We start from the raw sequence: 26049 nt of genomic DNA, 5'->3' as shown, positions 1-26049 counted from the left end.
AATAAAATCACTTGGTGGTGTGCCTGATAACCACTGCCAACGCAGAGTGAAAAATTAAGGCAGCTGTCTATATCATTCGGGCAGAGCTCCAGCTTCGCCTACAGATCTTGGGTGATTGCCTCAATTTTCCTGTGTTTTAACTGAGTGGGCCTGTGTTGCCTCAAGTATCCTTTGTGATAGGTGACACCCAGGCAAGTCTTTGGGGGAACATCAGCCTAGTTTTAAAGGGCCACATACATATCTGACTTCAAGGTTACTTTTTTTTTTTTGTGGTAAGGTTTATTGAGCATCTATTATACCAAGGCACTACAGATTCTGGGACATCAAAACTGGATAATGTTTACTATCAAAGAAGATGAATCTCAAAATAAATAAATAAATAAAAATTAAAAAAAAAAAGAAGATGAATCTCATCCAACCAGTGGCATTCCAAGGTGGTGGAGGGTAAGAGTCAGCCCTTGGCTGGGAGAAGCATTTTGTCAATGACATTATTTAGAATTGCCATGGTGCATGGTGATAATACAAACCAGATGGCTTTTAGTTGGTTTTATTATTATTTTTAAACTCTCTACAGACTAATACATGCTTTATTTGCCTGCACCTGGACTGACTTTTCCTGCTGGCCCCTCACCATAATCTGTTTCCACTCACTCCCCTAGTTTAGGTCATCATAGGCATTCTAACCAGGGGCAAGAGAAAAAGCTTACATTTGAAGACATGAATGTGGGTGGGAAACAAGTGCCCATAACTATGTGGGCATGAGTTCCTTTGGCAGGTCAGTGGCAATCTTAGTTGCTTAAACTTCATCTTTGAGGGCCTAAGGCACATCTCTCACTCCTACTTCTTGAGTCACATTATCAGCATTTAAAAGCCAGCTCTTTTTATTCTCACTAAGTTATTATTTCATGTCTTTGGGCCCAAGTGTCCTCACATGTAGAGTATGGATGAGAGCAGTCCTCCCTGGAATTGTTGTAAGGATTAAATGGGAGAACGCATGTGAAATAAATGTTTAGCTATTGTTTTATCATTGCTTTATTAAAAGATTACAATATGATGCTTAACTCCAAGGAACCATTTTTAAAAATCTTTTCATAAAATTTAGTTCAAGCTTGTGATTTAGAAAGGTCATAAGCAATAAGGAAAGAAGCAGCCCAGGAGTCAGGGAAAGGTGTACACCCAGGTCAGCCATGAAGGTGCAGTTCTGAGGGAACCTTGCCTGGCACTGTTACCCACACTGATTCAGGAAACCCCAGGAGATGTGGGATGCACCTTGGGCCATCTCCTCACCAGACTGTTACCCCTATTCACCACCATCCACTGATGTTTCTTACCTAAATTATTAACACTGATGATTGCCAAATGGTGTATTTCTAATGCCACTATTGCTTCTACATTTATTGGTTGACTTTTTACTGTAAGAAATTTCTTCACATTTATTTGTTAATGTCCATGACTGTATCTGGGGATTCCCTGATGGCTCAGATGGTAAAGAGTGCTGGAGCCCTGGGTTTGATCCCTCGTTGGGAAGATCCTCTGGAGAAGGAAATGGCAACCCACTCCAGTATTCTTGCCAGGGAAAGCCCACAGACAGAAGAGCCTGGCAGGCTACAGTCCATGGGGTCACAAATAGTCAGACATGATTGAGGGACTAACACACATACACATGACTGTATCTACAGACTCATAGCTTCTGCTTTATTCAATGGGTTATCGTATTCATTTTGACCCTCAAACTGTCCCAGATTTGATCAACAGAAGCCCCTTCAAGATTGTTTCTGTGTTGTTTCAACATGTGCTCATCATTCTTAGAGAAATTCCTTCCACTGTGGTACAAGATGTTCCAGGTCAATCTTGTTCTTTTCCAGCCCCAACCCTGGAATCAGCCATTTGTCCAAGGAAACCAAGGTTCCTACAAGGAGTGGTGTTGAGCAGCACTGTTCTGAGCACTAAGTGTACTTGTTGCTTCTTGCAGTGTCAGTCATCCCAGGTTCTTTCACTGGACGGAGCTAGAAGATAAATGTTTGGACATGTATACACACATTTACATCTCTTTTCATTCAGCTCTCCATCTATGTATGTCCCTAAACCATAGTATACACGGATAAGCTCCAGTTTCAATCCAACACTGTGAGGTTTATTTTTGTTTCTCCCTTGCCATATTTGTGCCTTCCTTCTTCAACAGTGGTAAACTTGCTCCCACCATCCCAAACTATCTCTGTGTAGTCAACGTCTTACCTCACCAGGTCATGCCCCCTAGCTCACTGCTTCTCCAGCTTGCATCCTCCAAACTGGCTACCTACCTCGTTCAGACTTTTCATTGAAGAAAGGAAGCCAGCCAATAAATAATTCCCAAAGACACAAAGAGAAAAAGAAGATAAGGAAATGGAATAGAAATGTAAAGCAAAAGAGTTGGGTTACCTTTTGATTTGCATTTTTAAAAGAGCACTCAGGCAGATTTGTCGAGAAAGAACTGAAGGGGAACAGAATGGATTGTCCTCTTCCTCCTCTTGGCATTCCTAGTAGCAGGCTTTGAGAAAGGCATTAAGTAAATGTTTTGAGAAGGAAGGAAGTGGTAGAGGGGAGAAGACAAAAAGACAGGGGAAGGGAGACCAGAGGCTTCCCCACAGGGAGACACCATAGATTAAACTTGTGCTTTGCTTTTCTGCAGCAGGAGTTGCTTCTCTCTATAGCCAAGGACCGAATATTGCATTAAAGTGTGTCTTTATTCTCTGAAGAACCTCTAAGTAGCTTCCTGCAGTTGCTTACATAACGTAGGAGTGTTGGACCTATGGAATCATCCTGAAGCAGATACTCCTTGCTCAGTGACAAGTCACTCACCATCTTAGTTGCATAAATGTAGGACAAATAGGCCCTTTGTCCTAGGAGAACTTTTGTGTGTGTGTTGGTCGCTCAGCTGTGTCCGACTCTTTGCAACACTATAGACTGTAGCCCGCCAGGCTCCTCTGTCCATGGAATTCTCCAGGCAAGAGTACTGGAGTGGGTTGTCATTTCTTTCTCCAGGGGAATCTTCCCAACCCAGGGATTGGACCTGGGTCTTCCTCATTGCAGCCAGATTCTTTACCATCTGAGCCACCAGGGAAACCCTTTGGGAAGGAGTTTTAGTAGGTTGATTTTTTTTCCCCCTCCCCCTTCTTTCACTCCTTCCTGGTGAAAACCTTCCCCAATCTTTCATATGCAGATTTAGGCCTTCAGGAAGGAAGTAGAAGACCTGTTTGCCTGAGAGTTCAATGCCTCCTGGGAGGGAAAGGATTAAAGTTCAAGTCCCTGCTCTCTGAGCCTCCCTGAGCTGTCTCTTGGTGGCAGGACTCAGGGTCCAGGCAATAAAATTCCCAGGAGGCAGGAGAGCAACGGGCATTCCTAGTCCTTGATAGAAAGCTTTACCAAGTGGTCAGATCCCCAGCAAGTCAGATGATCCACCAGGTGACAAAGGCTGGCACCAGCCCTAAACTCACTGTATCTGGCCAGCTTGACACCAGGGAAGTGGGGGTGTGTGTGTGTACAAAAGAGTTGGCTGGCAAGAGCTATAAACCCGTGGAATTCTGGAAGTCACTCGTAATGGCTTGGAAGAATTGATGGTAAATTTTTCAGAAATGGTGCAAGCCAGTTGTTAAATATAATCATTATTAAATATTAAATTATGTAAACTTTTAATTAAATAATTATATTAAAAACAAAGACAATAAACCCTTGAAACTCATCACCTACTAATTATTTTCTCACATTTTACTATTATCTATGTTCTGGAGGTTATTTACATCTATTGTTGCTGTATGGGGGACATTTTGTACATAATGGTGAGCCACTATGGATTACCAACTCAGCCTTCAGTGATGTCCACATTGCTAGCTTGAAATCAATCATGGTGAGAGTGCTTATACCTTAAAAATGGACAGACTCTATTAATCAATGCTTCCTCCCAACCCACACTCCCTGGGGGAGCCAGTTGTTATACACTTAGCAATATATCCAGGACTAGAACCTATAACCCTGAAACCAGCTAGGGTGTAAGGTCCTCATGACTGAGCACACTTAGCATACACTGGAGGATGTGGAGCAGCTCAGGTACTACCAGTATTCTCCAGGCTTGACTGATTCTGGAATTGCTACCTGTGCTGAGTCACTTCAGTCGTGTCCAACTCTGTGCAACCCTATGAACTGTAGCCTGCCAGGCTCCTCTGTCCATGAGATTCTCTAGGCAAGAATACTGGAGTGGATTGCCATTCCTTTCTCCAGAGGATCTTCCTGACCCGGGGATCAAACTGGCGTGTCTTGCATCTAACCTGCATTGGCAGGCAAGTTTTTTACCATTAGCACCACCTGGGACCTGAAATTCTTACCTTCCTTTGGAGAGACTCAACCACTGATCCAACTTTTCCTCTGCCAAGTTTCTAAGTCAGCTTGTGGCAATATCACTCCTCAGTCCAAATCTCTGCTGCTGCATGTCCGTGAGATGCCTACTATTCCTTGGGGAAGCAACAGAAGGAGGGAACACCAGGGTCTTCTGAACTGTCCTGGCAGTTTGGCCAAAAGTATCCATCATTGAGCATAGCTCTGGTTGAATGGGCTAGCCCTCAGAAAGATGCTTTTGCAAGACAAGGCAGGCCATCAAGGGACCTGAGGTTGGTACTAGAGAAAAGGACTTTGAGTGGTTTCCCAGCTTCTAAACAGGATCCATGTTGGCCAAACTTCACTCAGCCACCAGCATCTCTCTGCCCAGAGAGCATACTGAGAGAGGCCCAGACTGGACTGGATAATTATTTACACTATTGAGATCCTTAGACATCAAATGGTGGCTACAGATTTAGAGGAGTAAGACTGGCTTCTCCTTTTGGGCTTCCTGCTATTGCCAATACATAGAATGAAGTGCTCTGTCTGCTGACTGGGCACACAATTTGCATCTCAAACTAGGTAGTGAGACATCCCACTTCAACAGGAAGGAGAAAAGGAAGGAAGGGAGGGAGGAAGGGCACAAATTAGGAAATTAATAAACACAAAATATTCTCCCCAAGACAGCTCCTTCTATAGCATCCTCCATCTCAATTAATAGTGTCTTCATTTTCCAGTGGCTGAGAGCTTGGTATCATGCTTGATGTCTCTCTTTCTCTCCCAACCCAAATTCAGTCCATCATCACTGATACTTTCAAAATAAGCCAGAATTCAACCTCTTCCTCACCATTTGCTGTGGCCACCACCTAGATCCAAGATGCCATCATGTCTCTCCTGCAAGTTTGTGTACCCGCACCCTCTTCAACCTCATCACCAGCCATTTGCGCTCTGCCCCAGCTACACCTGCACTGCTCTTAGTTCATGACTCAGAAATCATTTTCTCAGTGAGCCTTCCTTAGCAACCCTAATCAAACTTTTCCCATCCTCCCACACTTCATACTCCCTTTTTCTATTATAATTTATTTTCTCTTACCAGATTCATTATTATTCACATATTTATCTTCTTCATTGCCTATCTCTCCCATTAGCATGTGGGTTCTTAAGGGAACAGAATTTTGTTTTGTTCACCTCCAGATTCTAAAATAGCACCTGGCTCATAGTAAATAAATGCTCATTTTAATGATCTGTGATGCACCATAAATCATCCTAAAACGTAGTGACTTTAAACAACAGTTCATTAAAATCCCACTATCCCATGGGTTGACTGGGCTCAGCTGGGTGGTTCTTTAGTGGAAATCTTTCATGCTTACAGTCAAGTGGCATATGGGGCTGGTGTCATCTCAAAGACATGACTGACATGTAAGGCTGGCTACTGGCTTGGAGTTGAGCTAAGTCTGTGGTCCTGAGTGCCTGCATAAGACCTCTCCAAGTTCATTGTGGGTAGCATCTCTGAAGATTAGCTGCCACCGGATTCACTAGGTATTTGTGGGTGGAAGGAAAGCAGGAAGGGAGGGTAGGTTGTGGGAGGGAAGAAATTAGAAATGTTAGAAAGAAGGAAAAAAGGAAGGAAAGGAGGGGGGGAGGAAAGGAGGGAGAGAAGGGAAAATGGAACTCAATTTCCTTTACTTCATAATAGAATAAAAAAAAAAAACCTGTCCTTCTCCTGCCTGACTCTCCTTTCCCATCTCTCCCTCAAGTTGCATAATGATCTGGCTTGGAAGCAGAGACTCATCTAGCACTGCCTATCAGAACTGGAGTACTCTTGGCAGAATCTTTTACAATTTATACCCCAAGTTCAAATTTGAGTCCAGGCATATTTCCAAGGGAAAAACAACACAGCACTTTATCTTGATGTAGCTCTTTCCCCTTAGTAATTTCAAAGAAGTTTTATAAACAAGCACTATCATTGTACAAGAGAGGAAATGGAAGGAAACTAGTAATATTTAGGTAACCAAGAGCAAAATCATTGAATCAATGCTATACTGAAGTGATTAAATAATGATGTGCATCAGAGGCAAGCTGCAACAGCATCAAACTAATAAGATATCATTTGGAAGAAATCAAATATTAAAATTTCCAAATAAAAACTGAAGTCAATGAGGATATTAGGAGTTAAGTAAAAATAGATTTATACCAAACTAGATGGAACAAAATTTAAACAGTTGTTGGGATATTAAGAATGGATTTACTTTTTAAGCAGTTTGGAATAGGTGAGTCATTTTCCAGAGCCACAGATATTCTTTGCCAGTTGGGCAATTTTTCCTAAACCAACTCGGCAGACAATTATCTAAAAAGGGGGCTTTGCAGACAAGCTCCTTGGCCAAAACTCAGAGAAGTAAATGAATTTAATTTCTGAAGCTCCAGTGTTTCAATACAGAGGGATAGGTACTCTTGTCCCCAACTATCCAAAAGTAGAGAATTCCTAGAAACCTTTCCTAAGTCAAGGTGATGTGAAGCAAAAAGCAATTACTTTACAACACATCTTGCTAATAGATGCACAAAATAAATCGAGATCCAGCACAGATGCTCACAGTTCACATCCATGGTGGTTTGATACTGAGTGTAGATCCCCTGGAAGGAGCTTGGCAGTGCAATTCTCATTCCTACAGGTGCACATGGCTTCTAAAACAGCTCACTGTAAAATAATTGTTCAGTAAAGCAAAACTTCTCTTTAGAGTTCTTTTGGTTAGGGAAAACAGGTACTAATGTAGGTCTTTCTTAAAAGTTAACTGTTGTGAAGCAAATTTTTGAGACCAAGGGATACCTGTATTCATGTCTCCTAGAGATACTGATGATGATATAAATTGTAGTATAACAGAATGTGAACACCCTGAGCATGGGGCCTTCCTCTAACTTATGTATCATAGGGAAAGGTGGTATCATATTTACTTCAATTCATAGCTTCTCTGAATCTTTTTTGTCTTCAGCCTCTAAAATATGCTTGTTTTGGGGAAATTGGGATAACTCAAGAAAATAATTTCTCATGTACTAGTTAGGTTTCAGAGAAGGAGGCTGAACTATCTTTACCCTTCTCTCCTGATCCCAAACAAACAAACAAAAACAGTGGCTTAAACAACATAGAAATTTATTTCTCTTTCATATAAAGCTGGATAAGTGGTTCATAGATTGTAAAGTGCTACACAGTAGCAGGGACTCGGGTTCTTTTTCCTTAATTTTCTGCCTGGCATAATCTCCAGTTCCCAAGCGATCTCGTGATCCAAAATGGCTGCTTTAGCCAGCCCTTCATCCCCATTCCAGCCAGGAGAAAGAAGGTAGAAAAAGACAAAGAGAAGAGATCATCTCTCCTGGCTAAATATTAAGGGTTCTAATGCTGTAAAGTTGAAGAAGCCTAATGTTTTGGGACAATTAAACAGTTTCTACCATAATTTACCCCTTTGATCTCCTAAAAGTAAACTTGTACCCTTCTTCCTCCTCATAAGATGCACTCTGTCCTCAAAAGAAGGTGCACTCAAATTTTATCTTGAGATTGTCTCCAGCTCAGAATCAAGATTTTGGGTGATATGTAGTCTCCCTGTTTGAGTCCAGATGTGATGTTACAGGATCTTGCAAACCACAAACTAAAAGGCTACTTATCTGCCCCTGTCACACTACATATACAGTATTGGAGTAAGAATAGGAAAACTGTAATTAAAACTGCCATTCAGAAAATGGGAAATCCTCAGAAGTCACAGTCTAAAACATTGATCAAATCCTGCTGAGCAAAAATAGAGGAGACTGTCTTCTGAAACAGAAGAGGTCAGCCAACTGTCCTCTGGGAGGTTCTTTTGTGTCCGTTACCCTCCATGGCCATGGCCGGGGCAGCAAACAGCAAGTATGCCTTTTGAGGGCTGCTCAGCTTTCAGAGTCTACTCCCTGCTGAGGCAGATTTGGAAACACAAGTTTTGCTTTAGGCATTGAACAGTCACAGGCTTTTGCAGGTTAGGCTCATGGTGGCTTTGGCCATGCAATTCCCTCAAAAACTCAATAGGCATCTCCTCCGCGTGCCTTCTATCAGTTCCATGCACAAGTAACAACCAAAGGTTTCGTCTAAAATTAGCCTTTAAACCTGAAGACTTAGATCTTTGAATTGTAGACCTTTGTCCTCTTTCCATCCCTCCCCTGGTTTAATGATACTTAGTTGAGGCTATCTGAAATAGTAAATTTTGGAAAGACAGCAACACTTCTTTTTTTAACACAGCCAAGCTATCGCCTATTGTCTGGCAGAGAGATGTTTTTTCCTTTTCTTTCTTTTGTTCCCTTTTCTCAGTTCAGTTCAGTTCAGTCGCTCAGTCGTGTCCGACTCTCTGCGACCCCATGGACTGCAGCACGCCAGGCCTCCCTGTCCATCACCAACTCCCAGAGTTTACTCAAATTCATGTCCATTGGGTCGGTGATGCCATCCAACCATCTCATCCTCTGTTGTCCCCTTCTCCTCCCACCTTCAATCTTGCCCAGCATCAGGGTCTTTTCAAATGAGTCAGCTCTCCGCATCAGGTGGCCAAAGTATTGGAGTTTCAGCTTCAGCATCAGTCCTTCCAATGAAGATTTAGGACTGATTCCCTTTAGGATGGACTGGTTGGATCTCCTTGCTGTCCACAGGACTCTCAAGAGTCTTTTCCAACACCACAGTTCAAAAGCATCAATTCTTCAGCACTCAGCTTCCTTTATAGTCCAACTCTCACATCCATACATGACTACTGGAAAGACCATAGCCTTGACTAGACAGACCTTTATTGGCAAAGTAATGTCTCTGCTTTTTAATATTCTGTCTAGGTTGGTCATAACTTTTCTTCCAAGGAGTAAGCATCTTTTAATTTCATGGCTGCAATCACCATCTGCAGTGATTTTGGAGCCCCTCAAAATAGTCTTTCACTGTTTCCACTGTTTCTCCATCTATTTGCCATGAAGTGATGGGACTGGATGCCATGATCTTAGTTTTCTGAATGTTGAGCTTTAAGTCAAGTTTTTCACTCTCCTCTTTCACTTTCATCAAGAGGCTGTTTAGTTCTTCTCTGCTTTCTGGCATAAAGATGGTGTCATCTGCATATCTGAGGTTATTGATATTTCTCCTGGCAATCTTGATTCCAGCTTGTGCTTCCTCCAGCCGAGCGTTTCTCATGATGTACTCTGCATATAAGTTAAATAAGCATAGTAACAATATAGAGACTTGTCGTACTTTGTTTTTTCCTATTTGGAACCAGTCTATTGTTCCATGTCTAGTTCTAACTGTTGCTTCCTGACCTGCATACAGATTTCTCAAGAGGCAGGTCAGGTGATCTGGTATTCCCATCTCTTTCAGAATTTTTCTGTTTATTGTGATCCACACAGTCAAAGGCTTTGGCATAGTCAATAAAGCAAAGGTAGATGTTTTTCTGGAACTCTCTAGCTTTTTTGATGATCCAGCAGATGTTGGCAATTTGATCTCTGGCTCCTCTGCCTTTTCTAAATCCAGCTTGAACATCTGGAAGTTTCACAGTTCACATACTGTTGAAGCCTGGCTTGGAGAAATTTAAGCATTAGTTTACTAGCATGTGAGATGAGTGCAATTGTGCGGTAGTTTGAGCATTCTTTGGCATCGTCTTTCTTCGGGATTGGAATGAAAACTGACCTTTTCCAGTCCCACGGCCACTGCTGAGTTTTCCAAATTTGCTGGCATATTGAGTGCAACACTTTCACAGGATCATGTTTTAGGATAAATCTTTCTTAATATTTATTTGTTTATTTATTTGGCTGTGCCAGGTCTTAGTTGCAGCATGCTTCAGACCACCTGAGGCTGTCTTCATAAACAAAGCAGCCATTACCGAGAATAGGTTGGGAAATGGCAACCCACTCCAGTATTATTGCCTGGGAAATCCCATGGACAGAAGAACCTGGCAGGCTAGAGTCCATGGGATCGTGAAAGAATGGGACATGACTTAGAGACTAAACAACAAGAACAACCTATAGGATAGGACCTTTTCCTATGAAGAGTGATGGAGCCTACCTGCAATCTACAAAGCAGAAAAATACATTTTGCTAGGTAGTCAAAACTCAGAGTTTTCATTGAATAGAGTTTTATGTGTGTGACAATAGGATATCTATATTAGACAATGTTCATCCCTTAACTGAGAGACTGGACCAGATGTCCAATACCCTGATTTAACCCCACAGCTCCAGGGAGCTACCAAAAGCTTTGCACAAACCTGGGTTCAAATATCCCCTACTCCAATTACTTACTACCTATGTGACTTTAGGGAAATTACTTTACCTTACTGAATCTAAGTTTTCTTAACTATAGAATATAGATTAAAAAATAAAACTACTTGTGCAGATGTGATTATGTATACACATATACATATATGTGCATACATACATGTATAATGGGCATAATAATTTTATAATGTATATATATTAACATATATATATATATGTATGTACACACACAAAATGTTTGGCATTTAGTGTTTACTAAATGGCAGTGGTAAAGAATCCACCTGCCATGCAGGAGATGAAAGAGAGGCAGGTTCAACCCCTGGGTCAGGGAGATACCCTGGAAAAGGAAATGGCAACCCACTCTAGTATTCTTGCTTGAATGCTAGAGTATTCTTGGTTGTACCTTTTTCTTTCATCTCTTTGAATATATCGTTTCACTCCCTCTGGCCTGAAAAGTTTCTGCTGAGGAGTAAACTGACAGCCTTATGGGAGTTCCCTTGTACATAACTAGCTGCTTTTACCTTGCTGCTTTGAAAGATTCTCGCTTTATCTTTCATTTTTGCTATTTTAATTACAGTGTGTCTTGGGGAGACCTCTTTGGGTTCATCTTGTTTGGAATTGTGTACTTATTGGACCTGGATGTCTGTTTCCTTTCTCAGGTTAGGGAAGTTTTCACCTATTATTCCTTTAAATAGGTTCTCTTCCTCTTTCTCTCTCTCTTCTTCTAGGACACCTATAATGTGAATGTTAGTATGCTTGATGTTGTCCCACTAGTCTTTTAAATCATCCTCATTTTAAAAAATTCTTTTTTTTTTTTTTTTTTCTGTTTAGCTTGGATGACTTCCATTAGTCTGTCTTCCAGAACAGCTTGTTGATCCTTTCCTGTGTTTCATCTAATCTACCATTGATTCCTGTTAGTGTATTTTTCATTTCAGTTATTGTATTCTTCAGTTTGTTTGGGTCTTCTTTATATTTTTTCTTTGTTAAGCTTCTCACAGTGTTGATTCATTCTTCTCCCCAGTTCACTTACCATCCTTATGATCATTGCCTTGAACTCTTTATCAGGTGGATTGCTTATTTCTATTTTACTTAGTTCTGTTTCTGGAGGTTTATCTTATTCTTTCATTTGGAGCATACTCGCTCATCACCTCACTTTGCCTAGTACTCCATGTTTACTTGCTGTATAATGTAGGTTGGTTACGTTTCTGATCTTGCTGCTTCTGCGTGTATGTGTGCTCAGCTGTGTCTGACTCTTTGCCACCCGATGAACTGGCTCCCATGGACAGGCTCCTCTCTCCGTGGGATCTCCCAGGCAAGAATACTGGAGTGGGTTGCCAGTTCCTACCCCAGAGAATCTTCCCAACCAGGGATCAAACCTGTATCTCTTGCATCTCCTGCATTGGCAGGTGGATTCTTTACCACTGAGCCACCTGGGAAGCCCTGAATCTTAGAGAAGTGGCTTAAGGTAGATGTTCTGTGGGGTCTAGTAGCACACTCCCTTCTGGTCACCAGAAGTATATGCTTTAGGGGTGCCCCGTATGTGGGGTGCATGTGCCCTGCTATGCTGGCAGGACTGAACGCTGTGAGCGTGCTGGTGGGTGGGGCTGGCCCCTGGCACTGTCGGCTGTCAGGCTTTATGCGGTGCAAAGGCTGCGGGCCCACTGGTGGGCAAGACTGGGTCCCAGCATAGCTGACTGCATAGCCTGGGGTCCTGAAGCCAGTGCCTGTCTCAGTTTATCATTTTTTAATTACTTCCTGATTAATAAGGCAGTGTATGCTCAATGAAGTTTAGAAAATACAAAAAGTTAGAAAGGAGAAAATTAGTCAACTGATCGCTCTCAGGATAACACTGTTAGTATTCTATCATGATTTCATTTCAGTCTTCCTTTTTCTATCAGGCTATTATATTTTTAAGACTGTGGACCACAGGGTACCCTTTGATTCTACACAGGGGCAGTTTCCCACTCTGTGCTATGAAAGAGAAGCCAGCATTCTCTGCCAGTGTAAAAATAACTCCCCCATTAGAAACAAAAGGACTTGATATAAAATGAGTTTCAAGGAAAGAGAGGACAATCCTTCTTAAATTACTCTAGATTTATTGCCACCTCGGAAAGAACCAAACCCAAGGAAGAGGAGGCACTGACACCATCTGGGGAAGTGGGTGAGTTTAGGGCCACTGGAAATTCTGGGCCAATTCACAATCTTGCTGCAGGCTAATTCTGCTGGGGAGTGTCCAGTGCTCATTCCAGTCAATAGGGTATTCTGGTCACCAAGGGGCTGTGAAATTTGGCAAAGAGCACGAAGCAAGAAATGCAGACGAAAACACTTAAAAACTGCAATTTGGCATGGAGCAGAAATAAAACCCCAAACTCTGGATTCACATATTCTAGCATACCCTGTCAAGCTGGAATAAAGATTAAAGATTTAAATTGGACAGCTACCAATCAGGACTTATTTCTTCCTCAATGGACTGTGTAGATTGGCACTCAAGGAATATTTTTTATAATAATCAGTGATAATCTGATAACAGAATAACAGCCCAGTTTGTCGTTTTTAATTTCTATGCCTCCCCTTACCATCATCACTTCTTAGACATTTTGTATTAGTCTTTAAAATGTAAATTTACCTACAGCTCTTCATTCTGCCTATTCTAATGCCTGTCAAATAGAGATGAAAGGAAACTGTACCGAGGCAAGTCTGAGATCTCCGTCTCAATCAGTAAAATCTTCTGTGGAACCTTGCACTACTTGAGCAAGACAGATCTGAGCTCTTGATATGGTTAGAAAATGTGACCTACTTTAAAACCCAGCAGTGTGTGTGTGATGAAATGAAAGTGAATTGTTTTGCTGAAATCTGACACTAAAAATAGGGCACCGGATCCTTCCCCTGCTGGAAAAAAAAAAAAAAGGCATTTAAATGAGTGTGTGTCTGTATGTCTGGGAATATGTCTCCATGGCAACCATTGTCCCACCTCCCCTATCAACAGCATTACCCCTCTCTACAGAAAGAGGTCATATGAATGCCTTTCCCAGCACCCCTCCCAATCCCTTACTCCATGAAATCTAATTAAAGAGTGAAATGAATTTTAGTGATGGTCCTAGAGGCTGGGAGAAGTCCAAGGCTGGGGGTGGTGGTGAGAGAGGATCATTGAAGGGGAGAGGCAGGGAGACCTGCCCTTCCACACTGGAGCAGCAGCTCGCAACCCCGTTCTCATTTTTAAAAAGAGCCACAGCTCCCACGCTGAGGAGCTGTAAGGGAGTGATAAACCTGCCATGCAACGATGTTATTACTTTAATGGATACAGGACTGCTGGAGCACTTTATTTCCACCAGGGCTTTTTACTGTTGTCTCTTCTTCCCATTTCACAACATCCCGTTTTCCTCAAACACACCCCCTCCCCTTGAGTAAGGAAACTTGTCCACATTTCTAATCCCACTCTGGTGAAGGGGAAAGAAGGCATTACTTGAATCGTAGGTCTGTCTCTAGAACAAGGTCTGTAAGACAGTCACACTAGTGAACAGCCCCTGCCCTCCCCCAACCTCAAACACTCTTCTTTTGTGAAGATTAGAAGCCAGAAAAGAATCAGGGGGTGTGTGGAGAGGTAAGGTTTGAGGAAGATACTCTGGGGAGATTGAAGCTGATGTGTGCAAATGAACTTGAGGGTTTTTTTTTAGCATCTGCTGGGGACCTCCCTCGTTCCTTTTCAGCAGCTGCCTCTCCTTCCTCCTCTCCTCACCCTTCGTGTCCAGTCAGCAGCATGCTCAGTCATTCGCCTCCCACACTGACCATCCCTGCCCTTGGTCTGTCTGGGCATCTGTTCCTCATTCCCGCATCCAGATGTTTTCTCCAGGTTGTATTCCAGTCCGGTTTCATGCTGCATGGGGTCCCAGCTGGAGCAGAACTGTCCTCCCCTGAGGATACGGTCAGGTCTGGGCTTGTCCTGCCGGGAAGAGCGAGGTGGCTGGCGAGAAGACAGGTGGGGCCTCCTGGGAACGAGGGGAGAGGCAGCCACACACAGGCTGTGGCTCATCACTGACTCAGCGGAGGAAGGAGGGGCAGGGTGAAGAGTAGTGATGTCGCTCAGACCTGTCCCCGTCCCCGTGGGATGAGGCTGAGCGGGCTGCACACACATGAAAAGTGAAAGCCACACTCTCCCCAGGACAAGGTGGCAGCGCACAGGGGGCCTAGCAGGGGCAGCCAACCTGTGACTCTGGGCATCCCCAGGAGATGGCCCCAGCTGTGGCATCTGCAGTAGCTGCCACCCTGACTGCCAGCCCTGCAGCTTCAGCAGCGGGTGCCTCTCTGTCCTTGGAAGGGATAACCAGCCTCTCCAGGGCAGGCAGCAGGACTCAGCAAGAGTGGTAGCCAGGGGCAGTAGGGAGGCTTCCTTTTTGCCAGCCAGCTGAGGCAGCAAGGACCCCCCTCTCTTTCTAAATACTCATGAATCGTCCTGGAAAAAAGTCAGAGAAGACCTATGAGAATGGGTTGTGGTCAAGCCAGAGAAATTCCTCTGACTTAAGCCTTCTGCCCAGGCTGATGTTTCTTGCATCCACAGTATAATCACGAGAGCTAATATTTGCTGAGTGCTCACTCTGGGCCAGGAATTTTTCTAAGCACTCTACATACACCAACTCACAGCAACTCGTAATAGCCTATGAAACAGACACCATTCTTATCTCTATTTGACAGGGAGATAAGAATATGCTCAAGGTCATGTTTTGACAAAGTGGCAAAGTTGGATCTCAACCCAGACAGTTAGAAGCCCGAGCCCAAGAACTTCCCTGGTGGTCCAGTGGCTAAAACTCCATGCTCCCAATGCAGGGGACCTGGGTTCAATCCCTGGTCAGGTAACTAAGACCCCTTATGCCTCAACTAAGACCTGGTGCAGTCAAATAAATTTATTAAATAAACAAAAAGAATTAAAAAAAGAAGAAGAAGAAGTCAGAGCCCACACTCCAGCCTGTCACACTGGGGTCTGGACATTCACTGAATGATTCCAATCTCTTGTCTTCATCAGATTGTCTTCCTTTTTTTTCAAAGTACTTAGAAATTTTTTGGACACCAATATCATTATATAGATAACATCGTTAAAAGCATGTTTAAATGAGAAAAAAAAGTCACCACACCCATGCAAACAATTTTATGCATGCATGTTTCTTCTGTTCATGCACTCACATATTTCATACAGTGAACACACAGTTCTGTATTCTGGATTTAAGTGTAACATTATAAACATATTTTCATAGGTCATTTTCTTACTTATTTTCATTGCTGTATAGCATTCCCTTAAGTTTCTGCACCGTAATTGACTTAGCCAGTTCCTTGTTTTGGGTATTTAGACTGTTTCCAGCTTGTCACCATTTGAAAAGAAAGAAACAAGGCAAAAAAGACAATCTTTGCTTCCATTTTTGTCCTTTTCTTGGATACTTCAACTATTCAGACAGTGGAGAGCTGCTTAATCTGTGCATTTGGAGCCATTTTGATACCCTTTGACCAGCCATCAAAGTTGACTCAAAGGTTAGAAGTGTGTGAGCTGGAAGGATTTCATGAGATTCTATTCTTTACTGAAGGACCTGGAAGGATTGAAAGAGCAAACGGAATTACACTCAAACTATTGGTGCCAATGTGCTAGAAACCGAGCAGAGAGAGCAGCCAATTTGCAGAAGTAACATTTTAAACTCAGTAACAGATGGCCCACTGGTCAGAGCTTAAAAGGCCAGGGCTCCTTAAGCCAGCAGGATGCAGGTGAATGACTCAAATGCTCCCCACAAGCAAAGGAACTGCCACCAGCCACTTACCACGGGCCGCAATGACGTGTGTGTATGCAAGAGACATGAATTATTTCTCCTCCCCCAATCTCTGCAATTTCATTTTTCCTAGCCTCAGAGACTTTCAAAACTCTGAATCACCATGGGCTACATTCCCAACCCCATCTGGGCTCAGCCCCTCTGGACTAAAACCTCAGAGTCTGGTGTATACTTAGACCAGATGGGATTCAGCTTAAACCCTGGCAAAAAAAATTATCCATCGCCTCACATCTCAACAGCTCTATCCTGTGCACTAAGTCAGTCTAGCCGAAGCTCTAATACTTTGGCCTCCTGAGGCAAAGAGCTGACTCACTGGAAAAGACCCTGATGCTGGGAAAGATTGAAGGGAGAAGGAGAGGGGGGCGACAGAGGACGAGATGGTTGGATGGCATCACCAACTTGATGGACATGAGTTTGAGCAAGCTCCAGGGGATGGTAAAGGACAGAGAAACCTGGCATTCTGCAGTCCATGGGGCCTCAAAGAGTTAGACATGACTTAGTCACTGAACAATGAACAACAACAGTCAGTCTGGAGAGGAAAGGGACCCCAAGAGCAAGGCAGGATTTGAAGAGGCATCTGTCTCAGGTGCCAGCCCTGCACGTGGGTGATGCTGAGACTGATACCTCCTAAAGCTCAGCACCCTGGGCACCTCACTTGCCTCCCCCTAGTCTGGTCCCAGAACCACAGCAAGGCTGTGGCTTATTCATTGCCGCCCACCTTAAGCCCACCTCCCCAAGAGACCCTGAAAAACCAGTTAAACCTGGGTTCCCAACATCAGCCAGTAAAAATGAATGAATAAATAACCACATCCTCCAAAAGGTAGCAGTAATGACAGAGGGTAGGCAGACAGGCTTTCCATGACTGGTTGGAAAGTGTAAGCCCACGGACTCCAACTAACCCCCAGCCTTGGGGTTATTGACAAGGGACTTTAGGACTGACTGGTGCTTGTGTTTTAAAGCCTGCCGAGAGAATTAACATTCGCCAGCTGTGCGTATTCACACTGCTGAACTCGTATTACACAATATTATCAGACATTCGCCTACGCAGAACAGCAGTGTTGGCCCACCAGGTGATTCACAAGGTTCCAACACAAGGCGCCAGAGAAACAGAGCTATCAAGGTTTTGGTGATGAGAGAAATTGTAGCACCTGGTAGTAAAGGAAGACAGACTGGGTATCTTTTCAGACTGGATCAAGGAAAAAACTTTGACAGAATGAGACATGATGTTCCTTTATTTGATATGTTGCAGGTCTACAGATCTCCATGCAGTTTGTTCAGTGGCTGGAACAATGCAATGAGTATTCCAACCCTGAAGATCTGGGAAAGGAGAGAGATGGGGAAAGCCAGGAGGGAGCCAGGTGAGTTCACTCTTGAATAATAGATTCTCTTTGGTAACAAAACCACGGAAGGGGCTAGGGCCCGCCGAGGTCTAGAGATAATAAGCACCACCAAGATTTCCTCCTATGCCACCTTGACCTTGTCTCTTCTAGGATCAAGACCCTTCAAAGCTTTCCCATTGTCTGAGCTAACATTAAGTGTGTGTGCTCATCTGTTGGGATACAGAAAAAAATTAATTAGAAAAAAATTTTTTAAATAAAGATAATTAGGATTATCTTTAATAATTATCTGGCCTCTGCCTTAATTCTCTTCTTGGAAAGGTTGTATAATGTACACCATTTATTAGTATATCCATGATGCATATTCATTTCAACAAGGGGTGCTCAAAAAAAAATGTCATATTATTGGACTATATGATCAAAACTGGAAATAACTGGTCTAAGTAAGAAGATACTAGCCTGATGTTTAGGAGCCTCTGCAATTTACCTATCTGGGCTTCTGTTACACTATTTCACTTCTCTGACCACTCGCTACAATAAAACAGATTCAGCCATCCAGTGAGTCCTGGGGTGTATGTGTGTGTGTGTATTTACAATTTCTTGCTATTTTATCTTGGCTAGAAATCAGCAACTGACACAATGCTTCCCTGGATACATTGAGCCTCCATCCACTGTACTACCAGCAATTCCAGTCTTTTCCAGGATACTCCTTCCCAAATAGACTCTCGAAGGGTAACCACTATGTTTGTAATTAATGAAATACAACCTACTGGGGAGAGGTAGTGACTCAGGTATCATCAACTCTCAGGGACAAACACTACAACTACTGCCCACTGTCTGCCCCCACCTCTCCATAGCCGCCCCTCACTTGCAGCTTCCCCCACTACTTGATAGACTGGAGACCTTCACATCATTGGGTATTTCTACCTGTGCACCTAGCTACACCAGTCTTGCTAATAAGACCTTGGCAACGTAAGGTAAAAATGATCCCAGGTGGTTCAGTATGGAGATTCAGAAAACACTCCCTCCCTTGGTGATTCACCCAGGCCAGGGGCTCCCAAAACAAAACTGATGGACCCGAGGTTGCTGCATGGATTTCTATAGTTTGTGCACTGCATGATGGGCCCAGCCAGGCAGTGGGTCAAGCCCTTCCATCTGTGGAGCTTTTCCCAAGGTACCCCCAGGCAGACTGCATTTTCCAAACATGGGAGCCAAAATATCTCCTACCCATTATGCTCTTCTGACAATGTGACATTGGTTCTCCTCCCATCTGGTGGTGAGGTCAAAGTCCCCTGTACTTGGGAGGGTCTTTGGGACTGCTTTGATCCGTAGAGTAAGGCAGAAATGATGGTGGAGATCATTTAAAAAAATGCCATGCACTTTTACAAAAATCTGCCTAAGTATATCTTCATTATCTGTGGCACCTACTATGGCATGGGCCCGATGAGCAGGGGAGCTATGAGCAAGCTGCCTAAGTTCTTGGAATCTTAATTTCCTCATCCATAGGATGGGCACAGTATTTTTTAAACTATTTATTTATTTATTTATTTTATTTTTGGCCCCTCTGGGTCTTCATTGCTTTGCACAGGCTTTCTTTAGCTGTGGTGAGTGGGGGCTATTGCCGTGTGCAGACTTCTCGTTGTGGTGGCTTCTCCTTTTGCAGAGCACAGGCCCTAGGCATACAGGGTCAGTAGGTGTGGCGCACAGGCTTAGCTGTCCCTTGGCATGAGGAAGCTCTCCAGACCAGGGATCAAACTTGGGTTCCCTGCATTGGCAGGTGAATTCTTATCCACTGTGCCACCAGGGAAATCCCCTGGGGGTAATGCCCATTTCCTAAGGATTAAAAAAGGCAACCTTCAAAAGTGCTTAGAGACATGTCTGGAATATAGTAAGCATTCATGGTTAGCAATTATTATCAACACCTGGCATTTGGTAGGTGGCCAATTAACATTTGTTTGCTGATAAGTCAAATTGTGCTGTGCACAGACTGAAAAGAAGATGAAGATCCAATTGGTATCCAAAGACATAGGAAGCTCTTGGTGTCCTGGTTCCATTAATGTCTACAGACTCTAGCCTTCTTTGCACTAGATGCCCTGTGGTTTCATCACAGCACAACCCCCACCCCCTCAGTCTTCTCTGCGTTTTCCCTCAAACTTCATAGTATGTCTGGCATTTGCTTTTGCAGTTCTCTCTTCTTGAATGATGTTGAAGGAAATGCAACCCACTCCAGTATTCTTGCCTGGAGAGGCCTATGGATAGAGGAACCTGGTGGGCTGCTGACCATAGGGTCGCACAGAGTCGGACACGGCTGAAGCGACTTAGCATGCATGCATGCATTGGAGAAGGAAATGGCAACCCACTCCAGTGTTCTTGCCTGGAGAATCCCAGGGACAGAGGAGCCTGGTGAGCTGCTGTCTATGGGGTCGCACAGGGTCGGACACGACTGAAGTGACTTAGCTGCAGTAGCAGCTTCTTGAAAGATGCCCTTCAGTTCTTCATTCCTGCTTCAACTAAGTTTTGCTGGTACTTCAGTTTCCACTTGCAAGGGCCTTTGGAAGCCTTTCCTGACCTCTGCTCCCTGTACCCCACCAGGGTAGTAGCTCACCATACAGCAACTGCTTGTTAACCTCTCTGTCTCCTCCATCGCCTGGAAGCTCTTAGAGGACAGGATTTATGTACAGTGCATTGTATTCCCAGGTATTAGGAAGGTCTAATCAATACTAGTTACGTACAAAACATCTGTTGAACAATTGGTTGCAAATGAATAGTAACTTAAAGAAAGGCTATATTTCTGAGGTAATGCTAATTGCTTGCAGGATAGTTAAATGTCAGTATTGAAGCCTAATCTTCAGCTGCTGTCTTGTAGATAAATGGATGTTCACCAAGTATATATTTTGTATTTTGTTGCACTGTACACTGCAACTAATAAGCCAATGAATCGAAATGTATTAGGTCCTTGTACTGTTTCTAAAAACCACAAACTGAGAATGATAAATTATCAATACAGTTTAGTATTTACTAATTTTACTGCACTCTTTTGTTATGTACATGTAGGGGAGCCATAGGGATTATATATTCTATTTGAGTAAACTTTAAAACCACATATTTTATGGTAAAGGGTTTTTAAGATAGCCAAAGCACTGATATATTTTCTGTAAAGAGAACTGCAAGAGTTTTATTTTTCTGATGTTAAAAGTTACTTAACAAAGACTTGTTTCCGTTAAAAAAATAAAGACTACATCATATTCAGTAACATAACTTTAAGAAAATAGAGGTAGAATTCAAGACTTTTTAAGGCAGTGAATTTACACACATATGGGGGTGTGTGGTGATACAGAGTTTTAAGCCTCTTTGACCATCTTCTAGTTTTTACATTTAGGAAAATTGTAAATAACACCCGCTGTTCTTAAACTCTTTAATGTAATGTCTTAAATGCCAGAATTTGCTGCTGAAGACAAAAGTGAAAAATAGAATGAAAATAACAGAATACACTGTACTTATTATTTGGTCAAAATGCAGACTACCTAACCCAATCATAGAGGGAACAAGAGCATGAATCTATACAGATGTGCCTTTTTGTTTTGTAGACTATGGTGTCTTTGGCTAATGAGTTGCCTATTATTTTGGAAAACAAAGCTAATGTATATATATATATACATTATATATATATATATATATATATACAGTTTTGTTTATATTGTAAATTTAAAGATAATGCTAATAAGATATAAATTTATGTGACTCGGGCCTATAATACAATCTGCTACTTTACTAATTCATAAATCTGGATGGTAAGTTTCTTATGGCATAGGAACCAACTGCACTGCCTTCAAAACCAAGTCACTTTCTCTATAAATATCATGTTAAAATTTTTTTAAGTATCTTTTTTTAGATAGGCAATATTTAAACCAGCAAACACTTAAAGCTTTATTAAACTTTTAAATCAGAGAAGTGACTAAAGCTTTTTATTTGCCATTTGTACTCCTCCATTCAAAGTGATGTAAAAGGGTGTTTTGCTGTTATGGCCGTAGAAGCGGTTACGAAAGAGCCAAAAACCATGAGGTTTATTTACTGGTTTGTGGCCTTTTACTGTGCTTTGTATCAGAGTTCCTGAAAAGATTAATAAATCTCCCCAGTCTTAATTTAAAAAAAAAAGAAAAGAAAAGAAAATAGAGAGCTGTATAATACATTTTGAAAAGATTTCCATCAAAACAAATTCAAATAAATCCTTGGCACTTAATGAAGTAAGTTTCAGTTATCTGGAAAAGTAATTTGCTTGCAAGGCTTTAACAGAAGATGTTAAGTAGATGTGAATGCTCTTTAGTTTTATTCACTGGTTTTTCAAACAGATAAGCTCTTGGGAGAATGGGGGATGGGAAGAAGAGACCCTATAACTTCCATAGAGTCAGGGATAGACCTTTGGATACTTAGTTACAAATGGAGAATTTGATGACAGACTCATAGAAATTTAGAGCTTGATGACTGATTGAAGGTTGTTTGATTGACAACTGAACCATTTAGACCCTGGGCAGTGGACCACAAAGCAGCTGTCACCGGCCAGGATAAGAAGGGAATACCTTTTTTGCTCCAAGGATCTGGCCCCAGGTGTCTGCACTGAATGGGTTTCCAGGAACCCCAGCAGTTCCTGCCAAGACTGCATTTTCTGGTTTCACTGCTGAGGCTTTCTGTGTGGAACACGGAAATATCTGCAATACTTTTTGTCCAAATGTGATTAGCACAGCATTCTGTAGTATTCCTTCTCAAGGAAAGGACACCCTTCCTAACCTGAAAGAACACCCAAATTTTCCATTGTGATAGGATCCACGGTGAGGCTAACAATGATTTCTAACATAATCAAGGCCACTTTAACTTCTTACAGAAGGTTTTCTGCCATTCAAGTCACTATTTTGGTTTGTGTGGCCCAGAGCCTGGTGGAGCACTGCATGCCATAACCTGTACTTCTCTGTATGTTACCTGTCTGTCAAAGAACCCGAGACCATGACATAATGGCAATGACTACGGAATGCTGAGAGAGCCTCCTGCCTGCCTGGGAAAGCCCTCTTCCAGACAGGATGTGACATGAGGCTCTGCGAGATCATGCGTTAAGCTTTTATCGGCCACCACCCAGGATGATATATAGATAGGCATGTCCACTCAGAGATTTTGCCCATTGTTTATAATTCTTCTTAGCTTCTTCCCCCCCAAAAAGTACCTCTGCTGACAGTCAAATAAAATCAAGTCTAGTGCAGGTGATTCAAACACACAATCAAGTTTTAATGCAACACAAGGAGATGTGGGGGCCCAAAGAACCTAAGCTCTATGTCACACAATTCCAAGGGGCACCATTCACACTCAGCTCCTCTGCCAAGCCGCTGGTGTTAGCTATCTCATAGGGTTTCTTTGTTCCTTTAGCACAAATGTAAAATCTCTAACTTTGGGTTCCTAGGTGCCACTCTCATCTTAGTCTACAGCCTTCTCTCTTGGGCCATAAACGTTGGGGGTTGACTTTCTTCTGGTTAATACCTTACTTTTGTTTATAGTTAGCAAAACACTTTCAAGTTTTTTGTTTTTGTTGTTTTTTATGGCTGTGCTGGGCCTTGGTTGCTGGGAACGGGCTTTCCGTAGTTGCAGTGAGCGGGGGCTACTCTCCAGTTGCAGGGCACGAGCCTCTCATTGTGGTGGCTTCCCTTGTTGTGGAGCACAGGCTCTAGAGCATGTGGCTTCAGTAGTTGCAGCTCTTGGGCTCTAGAAAGCAGGCTTAGTAGTTGTGGTGCACAGGGTCAGTGGATTCAGTTGCCCTGCAGCATGTGGAATCTTCCCAGACCAGGGATCGAACCCACGTCTCCTGCACTGGCAGGCAGATTCTTAACCACTGGACCACCAGGGAAGCCCTTCAAGTACTTTATATCACATGAAACTCAGTATTCTTGGAAAGGGATTAGGCAACTATCAGAGTCCTGTTTTACAAAAGAGGAAAGTGAGGATCAGAGAGATCACTAAATGCCAGTGGTCACCTGAGTAGGAAAAAGCAGAGGTCCTGACTCCTGGTTTATTGTTTCTTCCATCAGAACAAGAGAGCATAGGAAATAAATAGACTAACCCTAATAGTGCTATAGCTGGCTCTCTGGTCCTATTCTGGGTACCCCGGGAAAGCTTACCTGTGCTCATCAACAAGTCCTTCCAACTCCCATGTGAAATCCTCCATGCTCCTCCTCTCCTTCTCTGGTCTCCGTGGGTTCCCTGATATTCTGCTGCTGGTACGCGCAGTGAAGAGCACTGAGCTCACTGCTCCTCAGTGCCAAAGCCACATTCTGGATCAGGTCTACCCTTATACCGTAAGAAGAAGAAGCGGGAGAAGCCAGGGAATATTCCAAAGGTCCCTGGGGCAAATGGAGCTGCCACTAGAAAATGGGAGGTGCTGAGACAAGTTTGTGGGTCTGACTCATCAGGATGCCTCTTTTTCCAGTAATCCTTTCTTCCACGGCCTTCCTTGGCCCTTCATGCAAATAGTCTCCTGGAAGCCTGTCCCTTTAATCTTCCAGATATGCCCAGATGCCTAGATTTCAGTTAGAGCTGGATTAATAAGATCCAGCCAAGCAACTGCCCCGGGTAACAGAACACTGCTATTATAAATTGGAACGATTGCCACTTAATTTAGATTTCCCCTGAAGTCATGTGACTATTGGTCTGCCTCCACAAAATATACAACACCCTTGAGTAGTAAATTTAAAAACAGTCTGTCAAAACAGATAAACAACAAAGTATTACTGTGTAGCACAGGGAACTTTATTTGATATCTGATGATAAACCACAATGGAAAATAATATAAAAAGGAATATACATAAATAAATATATATATAACTGAATCACTTTACTGTATATCAGTAACTAACACAACACTGTTAATCAACTATACTTAAAAAAAAAAAAACCCATTCTGCCAAATTGACCTATCTCTGTGTATTGTACACAGAAGTACCACATATGCATGCTTGATGCAACCATACCTGAAGTTAGCAGTCACAATTAGATGAATACTGAACCTGAACAGGGGCAAATAGTGCTACGTACTAAGATCAAGTAATCTAATTCTTTTTATTTAAATTGCAAACTCTTTCATAGTCCTGTGATGAAGTTGTCATGTTTAGAAAATTATAAAAAAAAATGGAAATGAGAATAAGAACATCAGAAAAGTGGAAAATATCTTACCAGGCTTTTTTGGTACGAAGACTCTGTTTTGGCCAGTAGATAAAAATTAACGATAGGATCTATTTCTGCATGCAATTTTTATTAATAGAAGATCAGTTTATCCGTGGAATACCAGATAAGTGTTGAACAAATATTTCAAAAATAACAAGTTGAAGGGCCATCAACTCATTAATCTGCCGGGTGCTCACAGCTTCAGTCTAGCCTTGATCCTAGTGGCCAAGTCAGGTCAAGCTCCTTCAGCCTCACTTGGTCTCCAGTTTGCTCTCCTGTGAAATGGAGGTATTAAAGTAGAAGCTTAAAAATTTACCTTTACAACCATATGACTCTTTGAAATTCTTCCTTGAAAGAAATAAACAGTCAGCCGGAAAGCAGAAATGGTTACTAGGCGAGGGATTTTGCCAGTCGACTCTGCTGTGGTATTAAGATTTAACGTGAGGAAGCAGTAACTGTTCCATTGTGCTGAATGGAGCCTCACCCGGGCAGGCTGGAATCCTCCGTATTACGGCTCATTCTCTTCTACTTCTTGCTTAAGTTCTGTTCAGTCACTGTTTAGGAAGAAATTTGTGGTTTATCTAGAGATGGGTTGAATAATTAGAGGAGATGCTTCCAGAGGCTACCAGTTAGGGTCTCCTTCGGGGGGTGGTCAGATCCTACAAAAAAGTGTGTGTGAAGACACACACCCAAGTACATGCTCCCCACCCACCTATGTTAACCTATACCCCACCTCCCCCCAGGCTGCTCACATTGGAATGTATGCGCAGATCATCTGAAAGTGAAAGTGAAGTCCCTCAGTCATGCCTGACTCTTTGTGATCCCATGGACTGTAGCCTGCCAGGCTCCTCCATCCATGGGATTTTCCAGGCAAGAATACTGGAGTGGATTGCCATTTCCTTCTCCAAGGGATCTTCCTGACCCAGGGATCGAAGCTGGGTCTCCTGAATTGCAGGCAGACTCTATATCTGAGCCTTCGGGGAATCGAATCAGATCATCTGGGGGCACCTATAAAAATGCAAATTCTGATTAAATAGGTCTGAGTGGGGTCTCTGAGCCTGCATTGCTAATAAGCTTCCAAGTGATGCTGACACAGCTGGTTCTCA

General features: G+C 42.8%; 1 long non-coding RNA gene across 1 annotated transcript; it reads right to left on the bottom strand.

Annotated features, from left to right (window-relative positions):
* Positions 1–15755: 15755 nt before the first annotated feature.
* On the bottom strand, positions 15756–24131 carry LOC133040176 (uncharacterized). The gene is made up of 3 exons (XR_009688912.1): positions 23902–24131; positions 22321–22428; positions 15756–16172 (listed from the first exon to the last, which is right to left on the bottom strand). It is a non-coding gene; the product is annotated as an uncharacterized LOC133040176 (long non-coding RNA).
* Positions 24132–26049: the final 1918 nt, after the last annotated feature.

Source organism: Dama dama, chromosome 20 (genome assembly GCF_033118175.1).
Source record: "Dama dama isolate Ldn47 chromosome 20, ASM3311817v1, whole genome shotgun sequence".
Classification (NCBI taxonomy): Eukaryota; Metazoa; Chordata; class Mammalia; order Artiodactyla; family Cervidae; genus Dama; species Dama dama.
This window is presented reverse-complemented; position numbering and strand designations above follow the sequence as displayed.